The sequence below is a fragment of the Leptosomus discolor genome, unplaced genomic scaffold (assembly GCF_034619465.1).
Source record: "Leptosomus discolor isolate bLepDis1 unplaced genomic scaffold, bLepDis1.hap2 HAP2_SCAFFOLD_119, whole genome shotgun sequence".
Classification (NCBI taxonomy): domain Eukaryota; kingdom Metazoa; phylum Chordata; class Aves; order Leptosomiformes; family Leptosomidae; genus Leptosomus; species Leptosomus discolor.
In genome coordinates, this window is record NW_028237834.1 from 55567 (window position 1) to 74960 (window position 19394).

The window sequence follows — 19394 nt, forward strand, 5'->3', positions numbered from 1 at the left end:
GTTAACTATTGTGCCTTGAAGTGCTGCTATTATGAATAATAGAGATCATCAATAAAGAGTTTTGTTTAGGGAATTGGGATTTGGCTCAGAGGAGATGACCTATTGGGAACTGGAGATTAGCTGTGGCTATGAGGAGGGCTTGGGGGAGAAGACCTGGGCACTCGGGTAGCCCATGCACAGCTAGGTCTTACCAAGCAGGCTTTAGCGTGGCCCTTGATGCATGGCACCTTCCAGAACAGACCCTGAAAGGAAAGTCTGCAAAAGCAGGTGGAGGGAGATGGGCAGGGAAGGAGGAGCAGGACTGTGTGTGGTTTGGCAGCAGCAGGGAAGCGGTTTGCTTGGTGTAACAGAGAAGTGGCCTCTTATTTCTCAGAGGTGAAGTATCTTGGAGCAAGGACTGGGTGCCAGGCAGGCTTCGCCTCTGAGGTGGCAGTCCGGCTGCCCTGAACGGCTGATGGCGAGGCTGTGTACTTGTGAACAGAGACAGTGGGGAGCTGAAGCGAGGGCGAGACGGAAATTTGCTCCCTGTTCCACCCAGACAGGCGGAAAAGTAACTAAAATGATTGCCAAGGAGGGGTTTGGAGCCAGGCGTAAGCGAGCACATGTTGTCAGCAAGTCTGTATGAAAGACGTGAGCCTGGATACTGGGTGGGGCCCAGTGGTGCTTTATTAGGACAGAGGTTGGGGGGTGATGATGTCCTATTTGTAACATGTCTGCAAGCTTCTTCCTTCTCCGCCTTCACCTTCAGCATGGTGACCATCACCATGCACCCTCCATCTCTGTGCCTCTTCCAGCATGGTGCTGCTCTTTTCCCAGCTGGCTTGCTGGCAAGTCAGCCAGCCTGCCCAGGCCTGGGCATGGCACCTTCTGGTTGATGACTGCACGGTTGAGACGGCTTCTGCTGCCCCAGAGCTTCTGACCACTGGTTATGCTGTCATGCGCCTGGAGGACTTTTACCCAGGCCATTGCAATGGAGGTTGGAGTCCAGAACAGCCGCATGGGAATCGCTTTGACTATTGCATTTGGGTTTTCTGAGGCTCAGCCTCCTCCTTTGCACAAGGGTGACAGACCCTGAGAGCTGTCATTTGCCTCAGTGGACTGGGGAGCAGCCCCTGGGGGGTTGGAGGAGCAGATTGAGGGTAGGGGAGGCAAAGGGGAAAGCGCTGCTTGGGTGAAAAGCACTGCGCATCCCACCCAAGGTGCCGTCAGGCAGCTGGCTGTCTCCCTGGCAGGTGACTTCTTGCTCTGCCAGTGGTGTTCAGCTGACAAACCTGGGGAGCAGCCGCCTTCTCTCGTTGCTTTCTGACCATCTTCATTGCCCAAGGACGCAGCGGGAACCCGAGGTGCGCTTGCACTGCCAACAGCGTCCTTCTCCCTAGAAATGCCGTTCCGCCTGTGCTGCTTGGATGGCTGGTGCTTTAATTCCCTCTGGGCAGGAGGCTGCAGCTCCAGGCCCACCTCTGCAGAGCTTTACTCTTTGAGACAAAATGTGGATTTTTGCGGTGGTGGTGTTTGTGGGAGCTGCTCGTTGTCGTAGCCTGGCTGAGGCAGAGCGAGAGTATCAACTGGGGAACTGCTGCTGTTGCTTCCGCTCATCTTTTTGGTGGAGCACTGAGCAGGGAAGCCATTGGATGAAATCTGGGTGGCAGGATGGGCTGTTTACTCCTGCTGGTTTGCTGTCCTGCTGTCACTGCATGTGGCAATGATGAATGAGTAAGGTGACATAATTTTCCAGACCTCTCTTCTCTCTAACTTCTCCAGCTGTTTCTCAGCCGTCATTCTTTTCCTGCTTCCTGCAAGCTGTGCACCAAACAGCTTTCCCTAGGGGGAAATTCATCCGAACGCACTGGCATTGTCCTGCCCAAGAGTGCCATCTGTAGGAGCGCTGTGCTCTTTCCTGGTGCATCCCTGTCTTCACAGGGTGGCTGAGAAATCTGTAAACTCTTAGGAGAAGAGGCTCAAGCCAAATTTGAGTCCAGGTGCCAAATGGTCACATGTTTTGGGGTGTAAATGTGCACTGGGGAGTTTTGTGCTGATTCCTTCTAGTCCAAGGAGCCTCCTAGTGCAGAGGTGATGGAAAGCCCAGCTTTCCTGCCGGTGCCATCATCAGCCCTGAGCTGGCTGCTGCCGAGACAGGGATTTGCAGCAAAAACCCTTGCAGAGAACAGGGATTTTGTCCTGCGTAAGGCTGGACACTCACAAGACAGCGAAACTGATGCTTGTCCTTCTGTACAGCCGCTCTTTCCCCTCGAGAGGCTGGTATTGGGGTGGTGGCTGGACAGTGTGGGGTTTGGGTGGATTTCAGATCCCTTGCTGCTTACTGGCTGGTTTAAGGCAGACAAGGAGAGCACCAGTCAGGGAGATTGTTTCCCAAAACATCATCACAAATGTCTTTTTCAGAAAGGGTGGGATCTGCCCGGCATGTGCCAGTGCTCTGTTTTCCTGTTGTATCACTGAGGAGGCAGGAGACTATCCCAGTGTGGAGCAGAAGCGATGCTTGCTGCTCCTCTCAAAGCCAAGTGGCCAAAGCCAGTGTTTTGGTTCCCAAATCGTTTCTTTGCCCGCAGCCCCAGCTCCCCGTGCTCTAGGTGAGGAGCCTCTCCATGCTGTGATGAACTCTGTTAAATGTTTAAAAAAAAAAAATCCTCTCCCATCCAGCTGGCCCATCTCTTCATCCCTGAAAACAGCCACAGCGTGAAGAACTGCTGTTCTGCTGACCTTGTAGCTGCCCAGGAGACAGGCGACGCTCTGCAGGGGCAAGCGAACGCCTTCGTCCCCTCCAGTCCTGCTTTGATTTTCCACGGGGACGGTGCCGAGGTCTTGCTCGGGGTCCCCTGGGGGGTCCCAGCAGCAGGCACAGGGAAGGCTGCAGAGGAGCTCAGCTGGGCCAAGCCTTGTTCTTGTGTGCAGCTGCAGGAAGGACAAGTCAGGTGGGACCTCTCAGGTTAGGAAGAGCAGAGCCTCTAATCCAAACATGAAAACCAGCCTTAAATAATTAGCTACAAAGCTAAAGAGAAATCCTCATTTGGGAGCACATCATTGAAGGCACCGAATTCCCAGCTGGGAATGAAGCAGCCAGGTTGCTGTAGAACATCTGCCTTGTTTGGCTGGGGGGGGAACACTTGCAGATAGGCACGGTGCCAGGCAGGCAAGGTTCGAGTGTGTCCATCCATTTGGCGTTAGAAATACAAACAGAGTTACTGTGAGTGCCTGCTGTGATGTGCACCAGGGAATGTAACCTGAGTCACCTGGGAATGTTTGAAAATGTGAAACCATTTACTTTTACTGGCAGATGTTGGGCAGGCTATGAACAGCTTGTTTTAGGAAGGAACAGAGCTGAGTTTGAACTGCTTTGCTTGAATCATTTGCCACATTGGTCCTCAAATGGTTTGTGTTTAGAAACTGCTGGGGAGGGAATTGCGCCATCGGCAAGTGCCACATGGGCTATAACCTAATTTCAGCAGAGCTGCTGCCCTTTTAGCTCGAGGTGCAGTTAGAGCTGTTGTTTTGTGACCAGGGAATACCTGCAGCCCAGCAGGGAGCTACATCTTGTCATCATGTATGGGTTAAAACTGACCAGAGCTTCCTTCCCCAAAGTGCTGATCGCTGCTGCTTTGGTGCTCATCAGGGGTCAACGGGCTGTTTCACTGTGAGTCTCTGCCTGGAGCTGCTCGATGTGTCTTTCCACGTTGCCTTGTGTGTGCGAGGGTGTCCCGTGCGGGGCTCTGTGGGCGCCCCTGGGCAGTGCTGGGCTCTGTCAGGGTTGGGGCACAGTGGGCTGCGGGCTCCATCCCTGCTCCTGCCGGATGGTGCTTGGAGAAAGCCACGGGGATCCGCTTGCTGGTACCGACCTGAAGCTGCGGGTCGTTGTCAGGGGCAATATTCAGGATAAATGCCGAGGAGAGCTGCAGAATCTGTCGCTTTGGCCTGCTGGGCGGGGGAGGCCCAGTCCATGGCCGTGGGTGCTTTCAGGAGGGCACTGGTGGCTCTGCACTAGCTCATCGCTGTCCGGATCTGCCCCTTTGGGTCTCTGTCTCAGCTTTTTGCACGGTTTGAGTGTCTCTTCCTTTCCTGCTGTGTTTTTTACCTCTCCACAAGGTGTTCACCGCTGTCCTCTTCCATTTCTCCTTGCAACCAGCTGCCTGCACCACCGCTATACCAGCGTCATCCCTGGGCAGCCCCAAGCGTTGACCTGCTCCATGCTGGTTTCTGCTGGGTCAGACCCATTGCTGAGCTCACACCACCAGTGCCCGCCCAGGAGCCCCATCCTGCTGGGGGGTCTGTGCAGGCTCCCCTCCCTCCCACTGCAAGTCCGTGATCAAAATGACATTATTTTCCAGGTTCAGTCCTCCAACACCTAAATTTTTCGTCAAACCCCAACCACCGAAGGAGGAGAGAGCCTGGTCAGAGCGCTCAGCGTCTGCAGAGAGCAGCTCCAATGGTGGAGGTGTGGAGGAGCCAGCCAAAGCCCTGGGAGCAGTGGGGGATCCTGCCCGAGAGCCAGCAGATGCAGACCACTCCCCAGAAGCGAAGGTACGTTTTCCTGTACACCTGCCGCTTGCGTTGCCTCCCCAGCTTCCACTGACAAGCCGTGCTCGTGCCAACCTCCCTTTCTGCTGCCCCGCTGTTGCGTACCCTGAGAGCGGGCTGGGCAGCAGGGCCAGCAGCTGGACACGGGGCTGCTAGGGAGGGAGAAATGGAGTAGTTTTGCTTGGAGAAGCCCAGTCAGATCCTACTGACCTATGTTGAGTTTGGGATTTTTTTTCAGGGTGGTTTGTTGTTTGTTTGTTTTTTTTTTTTTTTTACCATGTAAAATGAGGCTTTTATCTGTGTTGTGATGTGAAGGCTTCCAGTTTCCTTCCTGTATCAAGCTGTGCCAAGTACTGCCACCTTGTTCTGCATCGTGTGGGGCAGAGGCTGCTCCTGGGGCAATAAAAAAGGATGTAAGAAAGCACAGGAGGTTCTGAAAGTGCCAGTGTCGGCACTAAGTTCAAGCAGAGGGGTTGTACCTGCTTACATCCAAATATCAGTCATTTTGACGTTATAGCTCTGCACGTTTTTTCTGACATAGGAGAAATGATACCCTGTAAGCATCAAGAATAGTGTGGCTGAATGTTTTCAGATAGAAGTATGAAATCATCTTGATTTCCTGCTTTGTTGCCAGATGTGCACAAATAAACCAGGGAAATTCAAGTGGATATGGCTTAGTGGGATCCAGAATTCTTTCAAGGGATGCATCTGGATTGCAGCTTCATCTGCTTGTGTCACTGCATCAAGGCAATATCCACACAACGCCTCTGGGGTGGTGGGAGACCATAGGCCTAGGAAAGATGTGGGGTAGCATCTTTGGGAATACGCACTTGGCAAAGCTTTGCTGGGTTGGAAAATGTGGAGACGACAGAAAGAGCACTGAAGCATGAGAAATCTCAGCCCTCCCCAGTGCTTTATCTGCTGGGGAGATGTAGCCTCTGATTAGGTCTAAGGAAGTCCCGTAAATATTCTTGCAGATTCTGCCGAAGTCAAGGCCCCAGCCCAAAGCACTTCTTGAAGCAGGGGTTCTTAAACTTCAAGAGCCATCACAAAGCCCTCGTTTATAAATAGGGGTCAGAAGCCCAGGAACAAGGTTGCTTTTGCAAAATGACATCTCTGAGGTTAAACACCAGCTCTCAGCTGCTGCAAGACAGAAAAACATCTTGGCTGCCTTCTTCAGGAAGGTGTCGTTCGAGAAGAATGACCCAGGGGAGATCCTCAGCCCTCCAGCAGCAATGAGTGTGCGAGATGAAACCTAAGCACTATCTGAAATTGGATGGTTGTGCCAAGGACTTATTTTCCTGATTTTGATACTTCTCCCTTGCAGCTGTGTTCCTGTGTTTGTCGTGGAGAACCTGACCTGTCCACTTGGGGGATTCTCAGTGTGTCCTTGGGCAGGAGTGACCAAAGCTGGGCTGGCGTGAGGGTGCAAAATGGCCTTGAGGTCTTTGCCAGGACTGAGTGCTGGGTGCCTCCAGCTTCCTCGTGCAGCTTGTGCGTAGGAAGCGCAGATGGAGCCCGTGTGTCATCTGTGGGTGGACTCGACCCATACCCAGCTGATGGCATGGACAGACCCGTACTTGATTTGCACCCAGGTCCCATCTCAGCTGCTCCTGGCTTGATGAGGTGGTGGAGCCTGCAGCAGAGAGGTCTCACCCAGACCAGCCAGCTGCATGCTACAGCCCATGACGCTTGTTTTCCAGATGCTGCCATCAGGTGCTGCGGAGCCTCAGAGCCTGGTGGGGATCAAGAAACTGATGTCGTTGGTGGAGGCAGAGCCCCTGCCCTTGGGAATGGAGGAGGTAAGTGGGAATCTATATTGCTTCCGTGTTTCCAGTGTGGCAAGCAGTTATGTAGCCGCCACTCCCACTGGTGGCCCTCAGCGCCGCTCACGGAACAGCCTCACAGCCCTCCAAGCACCTTGCACAGCACCGCTGAAGCAACTGGTCGTTGGAGAGGCCACGCGGGACATGTCGTGGGGCTGACTGAGGGTGTCACCTGCGCAGCAGCTGCGGAGGGCGTTGTTCATCTTGCTACTAATCAAGTGGTTGACGGGAAATTTCTGCAGTAGCTTTGCTGTAGCGTCTTGAGAGAGAGCAGCGTGCAACTGGGAGAGAGTGAAAAGCATCAGGAGTCAGATGAGGTGGGCTGCAGTCCTGCCCCTGGCCCCAGGGGCTCTCACCTTTGAATCTCATGGTTTTCTAAAGGCAGTAAAAGGTGGTTTTAAAGGCAAGTTCTGCAGTGGAGAGAATTTCTTGCTGCCAGGAGACGTCCCAAATTACTTTAATGTAGTGTATTAATTAGGGAGTATGGGAGAAGATTGTTCCCATGGTCCCTCCACTGGTAAGTGGAGCGGATGCAGGATGAGGTTCGGATGATTTTGCCTGTGTTGAGGAAGAGGCCCTTCCAGCCATGTCTGTACTTTGCTCCAAGCTGTGGCTGCTCTTCCGCATCAATTTCCATGCTCGACATCTCGATCTCTCCTCCCCTCCCTCCAGGTGTTCGACATCCTGCCGCTGTACGGCGTGCTGCAGCCAGGCGAGAGCCAGCGGGTCACATTCACCTTCTTCGGCCACGCAAACATCGTTGCCCGTGTCATGGCGCTGTGCAGGGTGGAGGGAGGCCCGACCTACGAGGTGGCGCTGAGCAGGGAGGCTTGGGTCATCAACTACCTCCTAGACACCGCAGAGATTGACTGCGGGCTGCAGGTACTGCGCGCTTCTCTTGGCCAAGGTCCTGGTCTTGAGACCATCACTGGCGGATTGCTGCCCACCTAGGCCTAGGGCTCACTTCCCCTTTCCAGCTCCTTTTTTGTTTTGGCTCTGTGCCTTGGAAGTACAACCTTTGAGTGGTACGTCCTTCCTCCAAGCTGGTTTTTAATGGCCATCTCCACCCTCCCCAAAGCTGGGAATTGCTCCTCTTCAAGGTAACTAATGCTGCTTCATGGGGCAGGCAGGATCCCAGGGGTGATCTCCAGAGGGACGTGCCCAGAGGCATTCATCTGCTGATCCACTCCTAAAGCCTGAGGTCCCAGGAGATGCTTTCTTTCAATGCTTTTGATTAATCAACAGAATGAACCAGGGAGGAAGTTAACTTGGGCTTCCCAGTCACTGTAGCTGGAGAGCGTGTCCCAGAATAGTCCCCACTTCTCTTCAGTTACAACCCCCCGGATGTTTCCAGCTGTTGGCCCATGCATGTGTTGCACTGTCTCCCCTTTTGCTGTCGCTGCAAGCTCCGCAAGTACTTGTATGTGGGTGCCTTTTCTTCTGCAGTGTCTTGATGCCACCTCCTTTGGTTCAGGTGGGCGTCAGATGACACCTTAAAGGTCAGAGAACTTGTATCCTCTTTGGTTCCTTTTTACTGATCTTCATGGGGTTGGCATTGCCCCTCTGCATGCTGCCAGAAGTGTTTGTTCCTGTGTAGGGCTCAGAGGCCCCCTGTGGCTGTGGGTTCCCCATGTCAACCAGGGAGAGTCAAGTGCCTGAACCTCCTCAGTCTCTGCTTCTCTCCTGTGTTGTGTTCATTCGCTCTCACCCCAATGAAAGCAGGAGATCCCCAGTATCAGGCCGTGTCTTCAGCCTCCCACTCCTCCGTCCTCTCTTTAGATGTTTAACAAAGTCACCGAAGCGGAGGTCACCCTGCAGAACAGCGGGAAGGTGGGATTCACCTACGTGGTGCCAAACCCTAGCGCAGCCACTGCAGAGAGCCCTCTGCCCGGCGTGCCCCTGGTCGTGCCCAGCGCGGTGAGTACGGAGGTGGTACAAATGATTAACCCTGGCCCTGTGTCAGGCTGCCCAGGAGAGGGTTGTAGCGGAAAAAGGGAGAAAACAAAAGGAAAACCAACCAAACCCCACAAAAGCCGCCAGGAGAGAGGCAGGGCTGTAAGCAATGGCTGCTGGGGGCAGAGTAGGCCAAGTGGGCACAGTCCTAATCGACTCCCTTAATGGCCTCTGCTGGCGGGTGGCCCTGCCGTCACACAGCAACTGCCAGCGGGAGGCTCGACTGCTCCGGTGCCTCCCTGGGCCCCAGCTGCTGAGCGCTCTGCTGGTGCTGGCACCGGAGCCGGAAGGTTCAGGCCCTGTTGAGGGTCACCTCACGGGGCTGTGTGATGGATGGGATTTGCTCCTGCCTGTAACCAACACTGCCTGCCCTCTGCCAGCACTAGCCAGGCGAGACCTAAACGCTTCCTTGCTCGGGCATGAAGCTCTTTTGCCAGAAATCCTGACAGCCCCAGTACCGCTCCCTCCCTCCTCCAGCCTCACTGCTCTGCGGCAGCTTTGTGGGGCAGCGAGGGGGCCAGGAAGCAGCAGGGCTGGAACAGGGCGGGGAGGAGTTTGCAGCATCCCGCCAGCCCAGCTTCAGTCCGGCGTGGATGTCTGGGCTGGAGCAGCCATCCTAGCTATGTCCCTCTGTTGCAACGGGAAGGGGAAGCCAAATGGCTTTCACACCTCCTCACGCTGGCCCCCACAAGGGAGGACACACGGACACCCTCTTCCCGCGAGCTCCTACAAACACAGCTCTGCCTGGGCCCGCGCAGTCAGCGATGTAACAGCACCATCGGTGCTGGCAGCTCGGCGGGGCTCGCTCTCGCTGCGCTGTGTTGTGGGCTGGAGTAAGGGCTCAGGGAACCGAGTGGCAGGATCTGTCCCACTCAGCAGCTTGTCCCTGCAGCAGGGAGGGGAGCGGGGAGCCGAGGGTCCAGCCCTGCGTGCAGAGCGTGAGCCAGGGAAAGCTGCAGCTGTGTCCTGTCACCCGGAGCCGTGTTGCTGTCTGCTTGCATATGCTCTCAACCCGGCTGGTGTGAGCCCAGCCTGGGGCTTGGACAGACCTTCTGGAAGCCCGGAGAAGAGGTGCCCTTCCCGGCAACACCTTCTTCCCTAGGTCTCGTCCTAGTCTCTACTCCTGTGTTTCCAGGGATGTCTGTTTTCAGGTCAGCATGAGTCTGGAAAGGCTTGTGCACCCTTGGTGTAACCGCCCAGGCAGGAGATGTTTGGTTGGGATTATTAATAAGGGGCCAGGCCCCTCGACACCAGCCTGGGAGCCACTGATGTGCTGTGAAAGGAGCTGCCAGCCCTGCTGAGAGTGTGGGCACTGCACTCGTCTTCCATAGCGGCTGGTACAAGAGCTTTTATTTACTCGGTCTGGCTCTTGCTAGCAGAGGGTAAACACCATCAGAGAAGAGCTGTGCTCGTGCTGAGCCACGCGCAGTCTGTTGGTCTGCCGTGTGGGAGTGCCTCCCTACAAGCCCTCTGAAGGACATCCTGCATCCTGGGGTAGGAGACTTCAGCTTTTGGATACCGGAAAGCTAGAAAGTGATGTTATCTGACATTTTCTTCTATAAGGGAACCCATCTCCTCTTCTCACTGGGTCTATTGTCTGAACCATCCCTCCCCAAACCCTATTTGGTGCATTCCCTCCCTCTTCTCTCACGCTCTGCAGTGTTACATTGAACCTGGCAAGGAGCAAGTGCTGAAAGTCTGTTACCTGCCGGGAGTGCCTGGAGTCTTCTGCAGGACTTTCCAGATCCGAGTGGGTCACCTGGAGCCACAAGAAATTTCCCTGAAAGGAGAGGGGATCTTTCCCAGGATCTGCTTGAACCTGCCCAGGAACATCAAAGGTGAGCACTGCCTGTCTGCTCCCCAGGAAGGTCCCCTGGCTTTTCCCCCATGTCGTACACCCACAGGGCAGCTCACACCCACCTCCACCGAGGCTGGAGGTTTCAGGGCTGTCAGACCAACACTCAACCCTCTGGTTGCTTCCTGAGTTTCTAGAAGCCCCTGTGGGCTTCGCCCCGGGAACCATCATGCAGAGCTTGCCAGCGTATCTGTCGGAGGCCTGGAGAGATGATGGCTAGACAGAAGTGCTTGGGAAAGCTGTAATACAGGCTGGCAGGGATTTGGGCAGGGATGGATTTGCATCATGTTGTAGGGGATGAGATGTTCCTGTGGGGAGGAAGATGGGTGGGAGGGAACATCAGGATTGATAGAGGAAAAGCAGCATTCACTTTCCATACATTGTGTGAAGAGTGTGTTTCTGGGAGAGGCCAGCATCGGGGAAAGTGGGGCTTCCCAGCTTCACTGGGAATGGTGCTGTGCCCATGCTGCTATTTGTGGATGTTTTCTTCCTTCAGGAAATGAAAAATACGAAAAGGTCCTCAAGGAGGTGACAGAAAAGATGGAGAAAGATGGACAGAGAGATGAAGCAGTTGCTCTGAAGGAGGCTGTGGCTGCAGAGCCACCCATGGACGACTCTGGCACTGTGGTGAGAATGGCTGCTGCCCCATTTGGCACATGCCACCCTGTCCCTGTGTCATCTGATCCCCTTGCACCCTGCTCAGGCTTCCTGATGCCCTGCTGGCACTTGGGACCTCCCTGCCCACACCTGGCCATGATCATGCATCAGCTCTGCGTTGCCCCAGGGGCTGCTCACCTGTTCCTTCTGTAGATCATGAGCTTCCTGACTACCCCAGGGAGATCCTGAAGACCATGCTCGAGTGATTGCATTTCTGGTACTTTGTGATGGGCATGTAGGTCATCACTGGGGTGTTGGTTGCTCGCCACCCAAGCCCTGCCAGGTTTACGGGGCTTAATAGCAGCAGCCTGGCTGGCTGGGACTGTGCTGTCAGTGCTCATCCCCAAGGGGCACCAGCTTTATTGCGATTCCCTTTTCAAGAGAGCTTTTGTCCCAGCCAGGCTTTGGTGGCAGCTGGGGGCAGGCAAATACTTGGAGCTCTGGAAGGTTCCTGACTTTGTCTGTCTGTCTGGACAGGTCAGCCTTCATAACAGTGACTGGGCAGGCAAAGATGCTGGAGTTCGTTTCCCTTGAGATGAGGTCCTGACTAAGAGAGCAGGAGGTGTCACAGACACTGAGCAATGAGACAGGAGGACCCCATCACCCGTCTTGACAAGAGCAGGGTGGGTCCTCTTTCAGAGACAAGCCTGTGCCTTGGGAAGGACCTTTGTTAACCAGCCCTTGTCTTGCCTTTCCTCAGCTGGACACTCGTCTGCAGATGGAGATGGAGCAGGTGCTGATAGAGAAACACGCCCTGGAGCAGCAAAAAGCTCTTTCCTCTGGTCCTCTGGAGGCCGCTGCCTTTGACCAACATGCTCGTCGGAGGCTTCTCAGGTTAGTAGGGACTCCTGTACCCTATGTCCAGATGCCCCAAGGGTAACACCCAGCAGTGCACCCCTGCTCCTGAGAGCTCTTTGTGTCTGCAGAGCTGGGAGTAGCTGGGGACTTCAGAAAGGGTCTGATCCTGATGGCTTTGACATTTGAACAGTGAGCAGCTGAGTGTCCTCACGTCCACAGTGCCACCCTGAGCTTTGGAGGTGCTCAACTCCCCACAGATGCTGGGTTCTGTTCTTAGAGCTGAGGGGGCCCAGTGCAGACCATCAAGCCCTTCCTGACAGCCCAGATGCCATCCCTGCTGAGCAGCTCTGGAAGAGGCGACTCAAAGCTGGTGTCTTTGTTCCAACTAACAGACCACACTAAGCACAAAGAGCAGGGAATCACATGGGTTGACAAACCCTAAATCAGGTGGCTTGGATGCTTGTGGGACTTCAGGGCTTACCTAGGTAACTTGGCCCTTCCCTTTGCTCCTTCGTGATGAGGCACGGGCACGGTAGGCTTCAGTTCAGGAAGAAGCTGGTCTGCAAACCAGATCATTTAGATGCTTTTCTGAGTGGGATTGCTCTGGAAAAGGCCCTTCCCGTGAATCTTGTAGGTGTTGATTTACCGGTGCTGCTCTGGGGGCAGATCTGGCTGCAGAGCAGTGAAGATTTCCTGTGCAGGCAAATCTTGTTACAAAGTCCTGAAGTAATTTCAGGCTTGGGCTGTGCACCAGGCTTAGCAGTGTCACTGAGACCAGTGGACGCCCAGTGGACTTACCTACTGTGGCTTTTCATAGCAGAGGAGCTGTGACCAGTGTCCATTTTAAACTAATTTTATTTTGAGGTCCCATTGGTAGCTGATGAAACCTGGGACCCACATTCCCTGTGACTCACCAAAGCCTTATTACCAGGTGGTCAGGCCTTGGGTTTCACAGGCTTGAATTGAGTTTTTACAACGGCGGATACAAAACTATCCACTTTATTTGCATCTTCCTTGGAAATGTAGCCAGGCTGTCCTTGTTCCTCCTTTCAGAGCTGAGCTGCCCGAGTACATCCTGGACTTTGGCTATGTCATTCTCTGTAGCGTCTGCACGCACATGGTGAAGATCACCAACACCGGGCGGTTCCCTGTGTCCTTCCATGCTGATGGACAGGTCCTGCGTGACACAGGTAACCAGGGCTGGAGAGACTTTGTGTGCACTTGAAGGAGCTGTCTCTGACAGATTACCTTCAGCCACTGGACATGGGGCGGGTTTTAAGTGCTTGCTTGTGTAGGTTTTTTTCCTCCTGGGGACCCTCTGCCTGGTGCTTTAGAGCCCGAGTTCTCCTGGCCAGCGGTGCTCAGAGACCTGGCCTGCCTGTGGCTGCCCTCACACTTCGTTGCAGGGGCTGGATGGGCTGATCACCTTGGTCACCTCTCAGTATCTTCTGCTCTTGGCTACCGTGAGCATCATCTGAGTTTCTTTGTGCACTCTGTGGGCTTGTGTTGCAAACAGATGGACCCTTCGTGGTTTGGAAGTGCTTTGTTTGGAGTTCATAATGTCGCAGCACTTCTGTTCAGCCTTTGTTGAGAAAACAGCCTGTGGGGTCCTCTGTTGTATCGAAATAGGCTCCTGAAACAGGCCCCCATCACATGGTGACTCGCTGTGTCTGAAGGGTGGTCAGGTGTCTCCTCTAAGCTGTTTTCCAGGGAGCACCACAGCATGGAGGAATCTCAGTTGGGAATTCTCCTTTGGAGAGGTCTGTGCATCCTCCCCTGGGATGCCTGATGAAGGAATTGCTGGAGCTTCTCAGCTGATACATTTCCTTTTTACCGTGTGGGCCTTGGACTCTGGCTGTGAAAACCCTTTGTCCTTGTGCAGTGACAAGGGAGAAAGAGTGGCAGGCTCCTCCAGAGATGCAAAGGGGTCCTTCACAGAGCTGCTGGCCAGACACCCAGATGGCCTTCACGTGCTTGTGACACATCTCATGTTGCTCGTGTATCTCAGCTGCTTTATCTCCATCTGTTCAAGGTTTCAGCGTGGAGCTGGACCATGCGAAGCACCTGCCCTGCTGCGAGACGGAAACATTCCAAGTGCGCTTTGATCCACAGAGCGCCAACCTGCCACTGGGAGAGGTGGATGTGCTCCTGCCCATCAAGGTACCCATCGATGCTTCCTCACCTCCGCATGCCTGCACCACCTTTCGGGGCAGGCAGGAGGTCTGGGAGAGCAGCAGATGTCACCTGGGCTCTGAGCTGGATGTTTTGTCCTTCACTAGGTAGCAGGAGGCCCCACATTTCACGTCCGCCTCCGTGCCACCGTGGCTGTGCCATCCCTCTGCCTCTCCCGGGACAGACTGGAGTTCTCTGCTGTCCAGTGTGGGCAGTGTCAGGAAGAAACCATCCAGCTCCACAATCAGCTCCAGGTCCCCTGTAAATGGTTCATCACCGTGAATGAGCCTGTTCAGAAGGTAAAGCACAGACAGCACGTAACACCAGACTTCTTGGTTGGGTTTTCTTTGCCTCTCTGGCACTTTCTGCCCCTGTGGCTGCCTGAGCACTTGGGCTACGCCTTGTTTAGGAAGCTTTTGAGGGCACAGAGGAAGGCTGGTTCACCTCGACCTGTTCACTAGCTGATGCTTCACTGCTCTGCCATCTTCACCCATTCTTCCTTCTCCTCCGAGGACAGTGCCTCCCCCTCTGCCTGCCCTGCCTACATGTTTCCCCTCCAGTTCTAGGCCAGTGGTGGCCATGGCTGGTTTGGATGTGGGTGCCAAGGGTCTGTCCTCACAGACCAAGGAGACTTCACACAGCTGTGTTTTGTGCTCAGGTGGACAAACACTTGCCAGTGAGCACGCGTCAGAAGCTGCTCCAGCAGTTGCAGTCCAAGTCCTGTGTCTTTGAGGTGCTGCCCTCGTCTGGAACCCTCGCTCCAGGGCAGCGATGCAACGTGCGAGTGAGGTTTTCACCCACGGAAGAGGTGAGATTGGCGGATCTGGCAGGGCAGTGTGGTAACAAGAGCCCAGTGCAGGGAGCAGGAGATGAGCTCTGCCTCCCTGTGGAGCTTTCTGCAAGTGCTGTACCCACTGTGCCTCAGTTTCCCCTGCAGTGCACTCTTCTGAGAAGTGCTTTGAAATTCCCATGGGGAGCTTGCACAGAGAGCATCAGGGCACTGCAGTGTGGCTGCCTCTGGGTGCATGGGGGGAAAAATCTGCCTGTTTCCCCTCATCTTCCCCCCTGCATGGGCGTATTTGCAGGGTGCAGCACCCTGGTGCAGAGCAGCTGGCACGTTTGCAGGGGATAACCCTGGAAGAGGCAACGTAGGCTCATCCTGCTGCTGGTACCAGCAGACAAAACAGCCACCAGACACCTTCCTGGGCACAGCAGGACAGTCCCCTGTAGCAGTGTGCTGCCAGCAGCCCCTGTGTCTCTGGCCCAGCCTGCCTGCACGTTCCCAGGCAGTTCGGGAGGCGGCATCAATGCCGGAGCGTTCCCAAAGGCAGTTTGCATGTGGCCACCGTGACTTGGAAACTGGCAGGGTGTAACAGTGTGGACACAAGTGCTCCCATGCCTGGGAATAGTCCCAGGGGTGTTTAGATGGCTAATAGCAGTGTAACCATCTTGTCTCTGGCTTTGACCAGAGCCAAACACTGAGCAGAGAAGACGACCCTTATTTCTAGCCAGTGAGAGCTCTTCTGCCTCTCATGTAGCTGCTGTTTGCCTGACACAGCAGTGCCAGGACTGCGTCTGGGCAGCACAGCCCTGAGGACCTTTCTCCTGAGCATTGCACTCCCTCGTGTGAGGTGAAAACATCTGATAGTCCATTTAAATCTGTCTGATACCCAAATATCCAGTTACGCATCACACCAGGATTCGTTCCAGTTACTCAGAGCCAGCATGCAGATGCTGTAGCCCCTGCTCTGTTTTCCCTTCACCTTAGAGGTACTGGTGACACCCTGACCTTGGTGCAAGGGTTGCATTTGAGGCCCTGTCACCTGGGACTTCATGAAGGAGCTTTCTGCGCTTCTCTCTTTTCAGAAGTCCTACAGAAGTGAGCTGAGGATTAACGTTTGCCAGAGCAGCCAGCACCTCCACCTGCAGGTCTCAGGGCAGGGGCTGGAGCCCCAGCTGGAGTTCAGCCCCCCAGTGCTGGAGCTGGGACCGTTGCTGCCATACAGCTGTGGGGCGGAGGGGACAGTGGTGGTGAAGAACCCGTACAAGTTGCCCATTGAGTTTTACTCGCTGGAGAACGATCAGCAGTACCTTGCTGAGGAGCAGGTGAGCGGGAAGGCCTGGTCCCCCTGTGCGTGCTCCCGTAGCTTCACAGCACTCCAGCATTCCCAGGCTCGCGCCAGGGCGATGGAGGCAGTCCCCAGGGCAGAGCCTGGTGGCATTTCAGGGTTAGGCAGCTCTGCCCGCGGGCTGTGAAGGCGCTTGGATAGTCCGTGTTGTTGGGAGGAAGGAACGAGGGAGAAGATGGGTTGGTGTGTGAATCTGTTCATGGGATGAAGGTCCAGAAATGCACCCCGTCTGTGGTTTCTCTTCCCCACGTGCACAGATCCTGCGGCTGCTGAAGGACTACGATTGCCACAACACCTTGTTGTTGCCTCTGCGCGCCCCGGGTGAGAAGCTGCCCCTGGAGGTGCTGGAGTACTATCAGGACCAGAAGAGGCTGCAGGATGAGCAGGAGCAGTCCAAGGCTGGCAAACCAGCAGACCAGGACAATGGTGAGGGTTTGGCATTGGCTGTGCTGAATGTAGGCACAGCAAGGAGTCCAGCCCACGTACCCTGAGCTCTCCATGGGAAGCCCATGCTTTTAGCAGCCGCCCGTTCCCCAGCTTGGTAGAGGAATTCCCGGGTGAAAGTCTGTGGCTCGTAACACGTCTCCTTTACCAGCCCTGAGTGCAGCCAAAGCAAGCTCCTATCTGCCTGCCACGCACTGGAGAAATAACCAGTATGCCCCTTGTGTCCCTCAGCCATGAAGGGTAGGACTGGATGAGTTCTTCAGCCAGTAGGACCAGGTCTAATATCGCTAACTGTTTTATATTTGCTCGTTCCCAGCAACAAAAGCACAAGCTCAACGTTCCCATGAGGGGAGAGACAGCCTGGACAGGCTTCTCAGTGCCTCAGGAGTCTCCCTTCTTGGGAAATTTTCGGTCTTTTGCGTGTGGCCTTGCGAAGTGGCAAATAGCAAAGAGCAGATTGCTTGGCCATGTTCACCCTCTTCTTCCCTCTCCGTGTCCTTCCTCTTCAGCAAACTCTGAAGGTGTCCAGTCTCTGTCAGAACAAGGAGGAAAGCACTCTGCTGGGATCGTTCACACCATCTCATCCCATAGCTCAGTCGTTCTCTCCTCCATTTTTGATGAAAGCCAGTCCAAGAAGGTGGATTCTCAGTCTGCATGTGGAGAAGAGGAGGAGGAAGGTGTTGAGAAAAGATGCAGGACAGGTAATCCTCTGTTGTGGCAAAAGGGCCTCAGTGGAGAACTTCAGTGTCACCTCCATCACTTCACTGCAGCCTGGGGCCATCTTCACTCCTGTAGGCCCTGAATCTGTTCTTCTATGCAAAGGCTGTAGGATCCCAAGAAATCTGGGCCAGGGACAAGTGAGAGGCCAGGGAGGTTTTCCATTTGGCTTTGCCAAATGAGCACCTTTGCCCCCAGGAGCTGCTGGGATCAGGATGATGCTGTTCCTTTTCCTAGGCAGGGCAGCACGCTCTGTCCTGCGGGACGCTGCAAGCTGAAGGGGCTTTCTGTGACCTCCTAAGGGCAATGGTGGGAGCTCTTTGTAAATGCTGTTACGGTGAATTCAGAGCCCAGCCACATCTCCTGGTGTAATATTCCTAAAGCACCCAGCTCTTGGATAACTGCTTGATCCTCAAATGGAGCCTCTCCTTGGAACTGTGTGAAATGTCCAGTTCTCCCTGTCCCCCTGCCCGCACTCAGCAGGACCCGGGACCAAACTCCCATGAGGACCATGTTGCCAGTTCATGGAAGGAGATGCGGCCCAGTCCTTTTAGGTATTGCTGGATGCTCGTTCTTTCCTCTTTCTGCCGTCACATTTACTATACTGTGAACAGGCACCTTCACCAGTGTCTAGGGCAGACCCTGGCCTGCACAAGCCTAGAGGAAGGGCATGGTGAGACCTCAGGTGTGACCTTGGTTTCATCAGAGTCTCTTCACCTGGGATCTGAGGGGACAGGGAGGATGGTCAGGGTCACAGGTAGACAGGAGGCTGACTTTTCTATCCGGTTCTGCACAGCAGAGCATCGGCAAAGCACCGCCAGCAGCCAGGAGGCCGCGGGAGAACTGGGTGACAGCCCTGTCTGTAGGGCCATCGCCTGCCACATCGGCATCGATACCTTTGCAGAAGGGCACGCAGCCCGAAACCGCAGAGGGATTGTCGTCATTGTCCATGGGGCACCCCTGGCAGGTACGTGAGCCGCAGCCCTTGGCTGCAAGGAGTGGGGGAGCAGGAGAGAGATGTCCTGGTGGACCATGGGGCTTGGCTGACCAGCTGAAGTGAAGCAAGGTAAGCCCCAGTTCTGCTGGCACATGAAACTGCCCGAGGCCTTCGCCTAGCTGGTGCAAGTGGTGTGGCTCATCTTGTGTCTGTACAGTCAGGCTCTCGTTCCCCCAGACAGGGTGCTCGTGTCCCTGTTGCTTGGGACCACACTGCCTAGTGTCCGTGTTGCCTCGTGGGAGCAGCCCTTAGCCTGTACTGACCCCTAAACCGCGCCTGGATGTTGCCTGAGGCAATGCCAGCCAGCACAGGCTAACACGAGCGGTCTGAATGGTGGTGGGACAGGGCTCGAAACGTCACCCTGGGCCCAGGGTTGAGGTCACCGCGAGGGGCAAAGTCCTCAGCTGAACATGAGGTGGAGATGATGCACCTGGCTCTAGAGGACAACACTTTTAACCATGTTCAAGCTGCCTCCTTCGTGGTTATCCCTGAAAGGACACTTGCCTTCTGACCAGCCTTGAGACTCTGAAAACCTCTTTGGGAGATTTTCAGAGCCTGTCCCTGAAAATGCCTCACATGCAAGTGTCGCCAACCAGTCCTCCTCTCTCTCAAGGCAAGACGTCAGCAGCAGTCGCCCTGTCCAAACACTACGGCGCTGCCTGCTTGTCCATCGATGCCGTGGTGACGGAAGCCATCTCGGACGGGAGCAGCTCAGCAGGGCTCCGTGCCCGGGAGCTGTGCATCAGGGCTGCCATCGAGCAGAGCTGCAAGGAGTCAGAGGATGCCGGTAAGGAGAAATGCTGGACGCAGAACAGCTCTTCAGAAACCTGCCATGACCATCCACTTGTGCCTGCTCCAGGGAAGGAAGTTTGACAGCTCTTGGGTGTCTTAGGGAACATGGATGGGTGCAGCACGTAGAAATGCAAAGCTGTTTCATAAAGCATCTCTGGTTATTAAAAAGAAAAAAAAATCTCTATTTTAAGGGCTCAGACAGGGGCACTGTTACTGCCTCTGGGCTTCTTGGCCCATGTTCCTTTTTCTAGGAGCAGCGAAGCACACTTGTATCTTTCTGAGTTTTTAATATTTCCTCAAAGCTGAATCCAGCGTGCTTCTCATGGCCATCAGGCAGAACTGCTGCCCACTTTAACAAGGGAAGAAGCCCTCTGAAGTGGCTCATTAAGCACTAGATGACTGACTTTGAGTGTGGCTTCACAAACATGAGAGGAAGGGAAGAATAACCTCCCAGAGGAGTTTCAGATGAGACACACGCTGCAGAGGAGCACTTTTCTCCAGAGGTTTTCCTGTACATGCTCTCA

General features: G+C 54.7%; 1 pseudogene; it reads left to right on the plus strand.

Annotated features, from left to right (window-relative positions):
- LOC147412696 (axonemal central pair apparatus protein HYDIN-like) overlaps positions 1-19394 on the plus strand; it is a 65008-nt pseudogene that overhangs the window by 10331 nt on the left and 35283 nt on the right.